Consider the following 10,409-nt stretch of genomic DNA (forward strand, 5'->3'; position numbering starts at 1 on the left):
ATATTGAATTCAGATATTTATTTTTGCTTGGTTATACATTAATTAATTTTTATACATATGATATAATATCCATATGTTAAACGAAGTCAATTTCCGTTACGGAACACTTTTTCTAACATGGCATCCCGCAAAATGATTTATAAGACGTTGTCACGTCAAAATATAATATAAAAAAAAAGTTGCCTAAAATATTAATTAAGAAAAACATCTGTGCTTATATAATTTTAACAGTGATAAGTGTGTTTTAAAAAATTAATATTATGTTATGGATTGATGAATTTCAGACCAACAACCTCAAGAAAAGAGGACTGCTAATAATAAATACTTTCAAAATTAGAATTATAAAATTTGGCGCACATCAGAAAGAAAGGGAAGAAGAAAATAATAATCAAAACATTTTCCTTGCAATAAAAAATTGTATTTCAGGATTTCTCGAGGTGAGATTAAAGAGTATAAGTTTTGTTTCTGTAAAAAATACATAAATTTAACACAAGGTAACAAAGCCGTAATGCAATCGGAAATGATCGGGCCGTCTCGGAATTTTTGTTCAATTCTGATGTTTCTAATTTTCTTATTTATCTCCTATAGTTAATCATAAAGTTCATTAATATTTGATGAGTCCACTGTTTTTTTTAATACAGAAGATAGACACTATTTAATTTAGAAAAAGAGTATTTAATAATTCGTCATTTGATCTAGGTGATAATACAAACCTAATAATATGAGCCTTACGTAGTTGATATTATAGTTACATTTCTTTTTTTTTTTTAAACATTTGATTAGGGAGGGGTATAGTCTCGTACAAAAGACACCCCTAACTAGATACAACGTTATAAATTAAAAATATATGATAATTTAAATAGATAAAAATAATAATTCTTGATAAGAGAAAAAAGTAAAGTTAATAGCAAAAATAATTCGTAAACCTAATAAAACAAACAATTGCTAGAGTGGTTTAGTTTATTATAAATGAACACAATTTTGATCCTTCTTTTTCTCTCAGCTTTTTACTCTTTATAATTCTCCAACGTTTCGGCCCTCAGGCCATTTTCAAGGATACAACCTTCAATTCTGATGTCATTTCTTTTTAAAAAAAACCAAAATCATTGCAGGCTAATTGCCCTTGTCACATATAACTTATTTTATTAAATTTGATATCCTAGATTTAAAACTTATTTTACGAACCACTTTCCATTCTTTCATTTTTATTTACAACTTAAAAACAGAACCTACAAATAATAATAGTAAAATAAGTTTTAAATCTAGGATATCAAATTTAATAAAATAAGTTATATGTGACAAGGGCAATTAGCCTGCAATGTTTTTTTTTTTTTTTTTTTTTAAAGAAATGACATCAGAATTGAAGGTTGTATCCTTGAAAATGGCCTGGGGCCGAAATGTTGGAGAATTATAAAGAATAAAAAGTTGAGAAAAAAAGAAGGATCAAAATTGTGTTCATTTATAATAAAAAAATAAGTTATGTCAATAATAGAATTGATAACTACAGAATTTATAATAGAATGTCCTCCAACAGGGCTTCAGTCTTTGGGTTGAGGTTGGGCTTCTCTACAGTTTTTGGTCAATACTCCTTTAACTGTCAGTAACTCCTTTTGACTTCATTTGCAATACCTGACAATAAAGAACATATTATAATGCGTTGACGTGCCAAGTTTAAGCAACATTGTTTGAGTTGTTTTAGAGAAAATTGAAAATTCGATTCAATAAATTGGTACTTTCGGTCGGTCGATTGTAGCGAAACATTTCCCATCGCACCTTACTTTTCTTAAATATGGAATTTTGGTTTTTACGACCATTTATAATGAGATAGACCTAAAGCACACACACAAATACCATTTTGCATCACTTGTTTATTAACGAGGAGCTCAATACGCGTATTTCTGTTTAAAATTCGTTTTCGAAATTTTGCACTGTTGTAATACTTTCCCTAAAAATATATTCGATATATATGATAAGTAAAAGTAATAAGAGTTGTGGAAGAAAAATTCTGGAAAATGGCCAATAGAAAATCTGAAACTTAGCTTGTATCTAGAAAATATATATTCTAAAACATTTGATTTAATATCACATAGTTTTATTATAAACATTAGGGGTTTAGTTTATTCATAAGAGCTTTGTCCTAAATTTTTTAAATGCCATTTATCGCATCAATAAAAAAGAAAACTATAATTATTAAGAAGAAACGTAATAATTTAGTACTAATACTAAGCGCTTCAAAAAACTTTTTTATTTTTTTTTTTAATAATTTATTTATTGTTATTTACAACTGCATAAAAATATATACAACAAGTAAATTTGCTGTACAAACAAGTGGAGAATCTACCCATTGATAGAACTCCAATAACATTTCTAGAGGAGAAGATCTCGAGGCCATCTTCTTTTCAGACGCCTAGGAGGATTATTAGGTAATGAAGGAGAAGCCAGGTTAGAAACAAGTCGATTTGGGTGGTTGGGAAGTTTATCATGGGAGGAATATTATTTGGTTCTGGCCAAATCGGCAACATATGGAACATTGAGGTCCTGATGAATGACTTGATTTGTGACAAAGTAAGGAGCATTAAGGATTTTACGAAGGATTTGGGGTGTAAAGATTAGATTCGGGAGGAATTTCATGGCTTAGAGGAGCCCCAAATCTGAAGTTCAGACAGGCCTTATAATAGTCATGTAGATCAGTCTTTTGTAATGGATTGGAAATTTAGACCGTTTGTCTAGTAAATGTTGTAATAGTTGGAATCGACGAGCAGTTTCTTGTCTTTTTAGTCGTATGAGGATTCCATGTCAGTCGTTAGATTAGATTTTTATTCAGGGCGATCAACATCTAGGTTATTACACCCTTTTTACTTCATCCTTCATCTATCTTCTTGACTTATAGTTGAATGTAGACTATTTCCTTTTTACACTGGTCGGTATTGGTGGATTATATTTTAGTATAAAGTTGTGTTTCTTTGAGAAATTTTATTATTTTGTCTATGGATTCTTCCGAGTCTTTAAGGGCCAATTCTCTTATTCGTGGAATTTTTTGTCGTTTGTCCAGATGTAGTCCTAAGTAACGGATCTGTTCGACAGGAATAAGTGGGGTATTATTAAAGGATACTGTAGGGCAAGAAATCATGGGCTTACAACGAATTTTGTGGGAATTATTGGAATCCTCCTGTTTTGACACCATGCTTCTAAGGGTGGTGATGTGTTCAATCCCACATCAACTGTATAAAGGATAGGACCAAAGATACTACCCTGAGGTACTCAAAATATTAAAATTATTTTCTTATATTCAGCCTGATGTATCTATCGCTTACGTATTCAAAAAATGCTTAATGATTTTTCTGTTACTAACGTGTTTTAGTAAAATTAAAAATAAATGTAATACAACTATGTTGTTTTTTTTTTTTAAATCATACTGATTTATTTCTGTATTTATACATGCGTTATTTGCCTTTTTTTTATTCTTAATCTTCAGCTACTATTAGCATTAGTTTAGATATCTAACAATTGACAATTTACAAAACTACTGTCGTGGCTAACATGACACCTTTAGTCACTGAAGCAGCCACTACGATCATGTAAACTATGTATTTTTTTCCTGGGAAAGGTGTCTTGCTATCAAGTCACACAAGCATTATCGTTCTGTTTCATATTTTCGATTGTGTTAATACGACAGAGAACTGTCATCATGGGATAATTTTTTCATCCACTGATGAAATTCACGTATGGAGGTGTTTCTTCGTGACAGTAGGCCTGCCGTAGAGATTCAGCCGCGATAGGACGGAAGCAGGTGGCAGATCCAAAGTTAGCCTATTACAGGGCTGCTAGAGGGTAACGTTCCTTGCCGACAACCCAATTAGACTTAGCGGCAGCATTGTCTCCCCACTAAGTGTATTATTAATTAAATAATACCTTAGCCTACTTAACTTAGTCCTAGATTAATTAATACTTTTTTTTACCGTACTTGGCTTAATTAATCGATCAGTAATCGCTTCGTAGGATAAACATATAGAAAACAATGACTTTTATAAGTGCACTATAACTCAGGCCATCCAATTTCGCAGCATCAAGTAATTAAATTTATTTAAATTAAATTAAATAATTAATTCTGAAAACATTTTAATAACGGCTGTAATGTCGAGTATTGCTGTTTCGAATTGTATTATAAAGAAGAGAAAACCAACTATTCAACAAATTAAGTAACTATCATCAATTTATCTGTATATACTCTCATTTTAAATGTTTAACAATCAATTTAAAATCCTCCTAAAAAAACATAATAAAAATAGACAGATTCTTGGGTGTACCTCTCCAAGTTATAATCGTGTAAGTGTAACTCTCCAAGCCCATAATCTATAAAAACATCATAAAACCTTTAACTTGGTAGGAAAAGAAACTAGAACTTTATTTATTAAATGTTCAATTAATAGATGATAATTTTTGTAACTTTTTGGGAATGTCATCTGATAGGCAGCTCTCTTGGAAGCATCACATTATGTCATCAAAAGAAAAATATTTAGGAGATGTTTCAGCCGAACTTGATTTTGTGCACAACACAGAAGTATGCCACACTATAGGAGCCTTTAGAACAAGCCTAACCCAAAGTCTGTCGAATCTAACCTACGGCCTGTGTAGATGAAAAGGCAAATGCTAAAACACACCACATCCATAAATACATTTTCCTACCAAAATTATCTATAGAGGTTCAACAAAAGATGAATTCTACCTTCCCACTGTCAGAGAGAACAGTTTTTGAAATAAATAAACTATAGGAAATCAAACTAACAGGAATGGAAAACGAAGTCACCCTCTGGACTTGGTCATGACACCCAAATTAGACCTAAAAGTGTCAACATTTTAAAAGAAATCACCAGAAGAGTATATAGAATAATACTATAAACTAATCTGGTCCCTACCAGAATAGTATTCATTAATATTGTAATATTCACCAACAGATCTAAATTTTGCATATCCACTGCATTCGCTTTTTTAAATCTTCAACAAACATAAATTAGATCGCATTGTAGTATCTACACCTCAAAAATTCATTTCACCTCAGCAACAATCCTTTTAGACTCACTGAGTGATTTCAAAACCGTAGATAACATGCTTCCGGACCACCCTGGAGTTTATTGTGTTTTAGAGATTGTAGAAACTAGAGACTAGAGATTGTAGACACTAGAGAATCGATATATTTTATTTGTTCAGCTGGTAATATGGGCATGAAAGGCAATTAAGTGGCCGACATTTCAGCAAAAGAAGAGCTTACCCTTCCATGACGCGGAAAAGTCTACTTGAGAATCGGAACTAAGACAGTCATATATCTCAAAATTGGTAGATGAAAGTGGAACAACAGCCCAATAAATAAATTGGAAGCGATAAAGAAATAAGTTTGACCATGGAGCAGCTCCAGTAACAGCAGAGAGGAAGTTATCCTAAAGCGGCTGAGAATAGGCCACACTAGGCAATCTAACCTAAATTAGAGGATGGGATTGATATGATTTTATTTTGATTACCAATCCGCATAATGTCAGAAGATAAAGATCGGATTAATAGATGCATTCATTATTTAATTTATAATCACAAATTAGAAAACAGAGAGACAAAACGGAACCAACTTTTTTATCGACATCTAAAACTTCTGAGGAAAATATTTTAATTCCCTGCATGAATACAAGGGTGAGTAGTAAGGAAGGAAGGCAAAAAAAATAATAATAAAGAGATTATAGTTAATGAATTATATTTGGTGTCATAAATATTGTTAAAGAAGCACAAATTAGCTACACCGTGTGTTATTATTAATTCTAAACAAGTATTACTTCCTTGTACTAGCTGGTATTTTCTTGTAGGGCCGGAGGGACCGAGAGACAAATGATGACAATTATTTAATGAAGAAGAAGCGTGTAGAAGCGGAGGTGGCGCGGCACCCCTGGTGACAAATGCAGGGACTGTCCCCCGGCTGAGGGTTTATTGGTAGGAAAAATAATCTCTATTCCGGCTCTCTTATTACGCCTCCGATGAGATATAAGGCTCTCCGTTTCTGGAAATTAATCTCAACGGCTCTAAGAAATGTAAGCGACTTATCTTCATTGTGTATTGTAATTAGCCCTTCATTCCAACCTTTTAACTTACAGCTAAGTCACTTTTTTCTTTAGCTTTAATAACTGTTATCTATACTGAGAAATTAGTATTTTTTTCATTTTAAATTTTAACAAAATGAATCGATTACTTGAGTACTCAAATAAATTCACTCTTTTGGAAAACAACGACAAACTCTCCAGGTCAAACGTATTTGTTCAAGAGAAATCAAAATGACTAGTAACTAAATATGTTTCTTTATTGGCCTAATATGAACTTATTAACCTTCCAACGGCGATTGTCATTTATAGGTGAAACAACTTTGAGAATGTCTAAAGAACAAGTGGGTATCCGAGTGCCCCTAGATTGCTTCAAGTGAAGTACTGTTTAGTCGTATAAAAAATAAGAATTTGACTGTTGCCAAAATCTCACTCGTTATAATTATTTGTTGAAGGCGTTTTGAGGTTTGAGATGAAATGAAAAATTGTTTATTATTCTGGGACTAGGTCCCTTTAGAACGATTATAAGGTAATTATAATAATTAAATAACATATATTGGACAAAAAAAAATGTGGCCGGAATTAATTAAAACTTATATAAATAAATTTAGATACAGAGAAAATTAAAAAACTAACTGACTAAATACATAAAAAACAAAACAAAAAGGTAGTTACACAATATATGTACTATTATAATAATGGATTAGAATAGAATGGAAGCTAAAAAAATATTGGCATCAGAACAATTGATAGAGCTAGGCGCAATATTGGGTTATCTGGGTTATCTCTGTTCACTGATTCCAAAAATAAATCGTACTGCGCAATCTATAAGACATTTAACTTTAGATTTGATATATCGGAAGGCCCACTATGTACCAGGCAGCCATAGTCAAAGAGAGGAAACTCAGAATTGGTGGGTTTTAAGTGAAAGGAGATAACGGTCCAAGTGACTTAAGTAAGTGATGATGGTTAATAAAATGGAAGATTAACTCATTGGCCTATAATATAACACTTCTATTTGATAATTTATTAAAAATATTTTTCATAATCTGGTTAGCTTGGACTACAGCCAAACGACAAACGACTAGCCTGGAATCCTCACACAAGACTGGAAAGACAGGAAACTGCTCGTCGATTTCGACTATTACATCACCTACTAGACAAACGGTCAAAGCTGTCAATTTATTACAAAAGATTGTTCTGCATGACAATAATAAGGCCTATCTGGACATTCGGAGTTGAGTTTTGGGGGTCCACTAAACCTTCGAATTCCTCCAGATATCAATCCTTCCATTATAAACTCCTTAACAGCTGTTTCGGGTAACCTAAGGCAACCGAAAGTTTGAATTGGAGAGGCTGCCATAATGTTGGCAGCACTAGCGCCCCATGTGGCCAACATCAGACATACTTCCTCCAGCGCCTTCTTTTGTGAGAAGCATCCTGGGGATGAGAGAGCCATTTTCTTTTGCCAAAAGCAGTCCCTTCTTCTTTGTTCACTTATTAATAAAATCTACAATGAGTGAATAGACTGCATGGAGTGGCTTCCATCAGTAGGGGAGAGAGATCAAGAAATGAGGGAGGAATAGTCGAGAAATAGAGTAAGTCCATATATCAGTAATTAACATTCTTTATCCAATTTTCAATAAAACTACAGTTTTCCATAGCCAAATTATCCTATATTAATTAACCCTTTTAACATTATAATCTAAAATATAATTGGTCATTAATAAACAGAAAAGTCTCAAAATTCAACCCTCCTTGTTCCACACTAATATAACAAAATTCAAAAAAAAATATGGGATACCTGGAGTTAGACACGTACTGGTCCCAATGTTAACAATAACAATATAATAAATGCAGATTATTTCAGACAACGTGCAACTAGTTATTTTTAAAAGTAATAATATTATATACTAATAGATTAGTGATAATTTTAATATTATTTAATTATAAAATCCTACCATCTTTAAAATATCCATTTTGATGCAGACTGATTGGAATTCTTTTTAGGTCGAAGAATATCCAACTCCGTCGACATTGAGCTGAAGATGGTTGTTTATACCAATGCTGTCAATACGGTACTGATGGAGGAGAAGGAAGGATGCAGACACACAGTGACTCGAACGAAGGGGACTGATTAGATTTCGGCCCATCGAAAGAATCCGTTCCTCCCAGAATCTAGAGAGATTGCATTCATCAATCCTCTTGTCTTTTAGGATCCGATAGCGGGAAGAAATGACCTCTTCTTTCGATTCTCATCTAATGAATTTTTTTAAACAGCTGATAAAAACCTTAAAAAGAAAGGCTTTTTGTGAGAAAAAGTTTGCCTCTTTTCAATTTAGAATATGGCTAACTTTGTCGAACGGGCACATAAATTAAAATAATACCAGGAAGATGGGTCCGGATGCTGTAAAAATAACTCAAAAAGAAAATAAAACTATTTATTTAGCCAACGTTTCAACCTACATCACAGGGCTTCATCAGGGCGTACAACGATTCATTCATTATTTGGCTTTCCATCATTCTGTAAATCCTGATAATGTCCTAGAACGTGAGGCGAAACGTTGGATCATAATAAATATTTTTTTTTTTTAATTTTGTTCCATCTTCCTTCCATCAGTTATCTTCCAAAAAAGTGAAATGTGAAAGTACTCCATATTGATTTTAAAAGGATTTCGCGTACATGTTAAAGTCCATCTCGGGGAAAAAAGTGTGTTTACTGTATAAATAAATGTAAATGAATTAGCTGTTCAATAGTAGTCGTAGGTATTCATGAAGCCGAGGGTATTCATGATAACTAACTATTTCTATGGCATTGTTTATGGTAGAGAAAATGGAAGCTGAGTTAAGTGATTAAGTGATAAGAGCTGTCTAAAAAAAAAATAATTTTTTTTAATACAACCCTTGAAGTGCCAGAAATTCATTGCAAGGTAATAGTACGGTAAGAGCCGGGAAGAAAAAAAGGCAGTTATCTCATTCCAATTTTTGATACTTTAATGAAAACTAGGTATAATTGCTAATCAAAATTGATGAGTCTGCCAAGTATTGGTAGGGGAAATAAAAAACGACGGCTGTTTCAAAACCTTAAAAATACATTAATTTTACATTCGGAGAATAGGAAATTTACTATTCTTTAAATGACGTTCTCTTAGGTTTTCTTGTGTTGTTGCTACTTTTTAAGATATAGAGCTCCGAATGAAAATTTTTTTTTTATCACTTTGAAACAGCCGCCATTTTTTATTCTCCCTACCTATACTTGGCAGACTCATCAATTTTAACTAGTAATTATGCATAGTTTTCATTAAAGTAATCAAAAATTGGGTTGAAAAAACTGTCTTGTTTTTCTTCCCGGTTCTTGTACTAATAGACGCTATTTGAAATTAAGAATACTCACCCACTTTATAGAGGCCTGGAGTATTCCAGCACGCAATATTTCATGTTGATATATTAGCGGTGACAACAACGAAAAAAAATTACATATAGTTTAGATATATAGAGATTACACATTACTCCTTCCTCTATGCGTTGTTCGAGAAAGAAATACTTCCATACGTAATGTACAATACAGTGCAAAAACAAACTCCAACCTGATTCACTTAGTGAGTTTTACTTCTATACGAATAGAGTTTCTGTCTCTTGATTGTGAATGTGTTATCACAGATTACACTTTATATTTATTAATAAAAGATATAATTGAAATAGTTCTAAGCTGAAGTTGGTAATATGTGGACAGTTTAATTATAAAAGTCTTCGTTAGTGAATGTATTTAACAGCTTGAGTTTGAGAATTCAATGTTAAAACTAGTTTATTATCGAGGGCCAAAAATTAATTCATCTCTCCCCGTCGGAGGTGAACGATCTAACTTTGCTAATTATAATGAAAACATTGGACGGGAGGAAGCTGTTCCCAACTTGGAATGTTTTCAACGCAACTCTCTCCTCACTGACGGGCATCCGTTCATTTTTAATCAAGAAGGGGTATGTAATGTCGTCCAGGTGAAAGATAAAAAAGCTATCAGATTCATACTAAACAACTTAAACCCTGTATAATGAAACAAAACGAAAATTACACTTTGAAAGTTCAATATTTTGTATGAGAAAAGGTCAACTGCCAAAGCGAGCTATCTAAGTAAGGGGAGATACCTAAGAATCACTTTACTACAATGGTATCAAATATGAATTATTATTTATTCCAATAATAAATATTGAGTTACTTAGTAATTATTAGCCGTAATTAGCCGATCCTATGTGTTAAGGGATTACCTCCTTAATTTTTTTTTTTGCCTTTTTTTAGTTTATTCACAACTGTAAAAGTATTTTTACAACCAGCGAA

At 32.4% G+C, this 10,409-nt stretch overlaps 1 long non-coding RNA gene across 1 annotated transcript; it reads left to right on the top strand.

The window, feature by feature from the left end:
• Positions 1–247: 247 nt before the first annotated feature.
• On the top strand, positions 248–8,346 carry LOC136796888 (uncharacterized). The gene is made up of 3 exons (XR_010844675.1): positions 248–437; positions 5,850–6,071; positions 8,088–8,346. It is a non-coding gene; the product is annotated as an uncharacterized lncRNA (long non-coding RNA).
• Positions 8,347–10,409: the final 2,063 nt, after the last annotated feature.

The sequence above is a fragment of the Halyomorpha halys genome, unplaced genomic scaffold, assembly GCF_000696795.3.
Source record: "Halyomorpha halys isolate HHAL.00 unplaced genomic scaffold, Hhal_1.1 Scaffold1422.1, whole genome shotgun sequence".
NCBI lineage: Eukaryota > Metazoa > Arthropoda > Insecta > Hemiptera > Pentatomidae > Halyomorpha > Halyomorpha halys.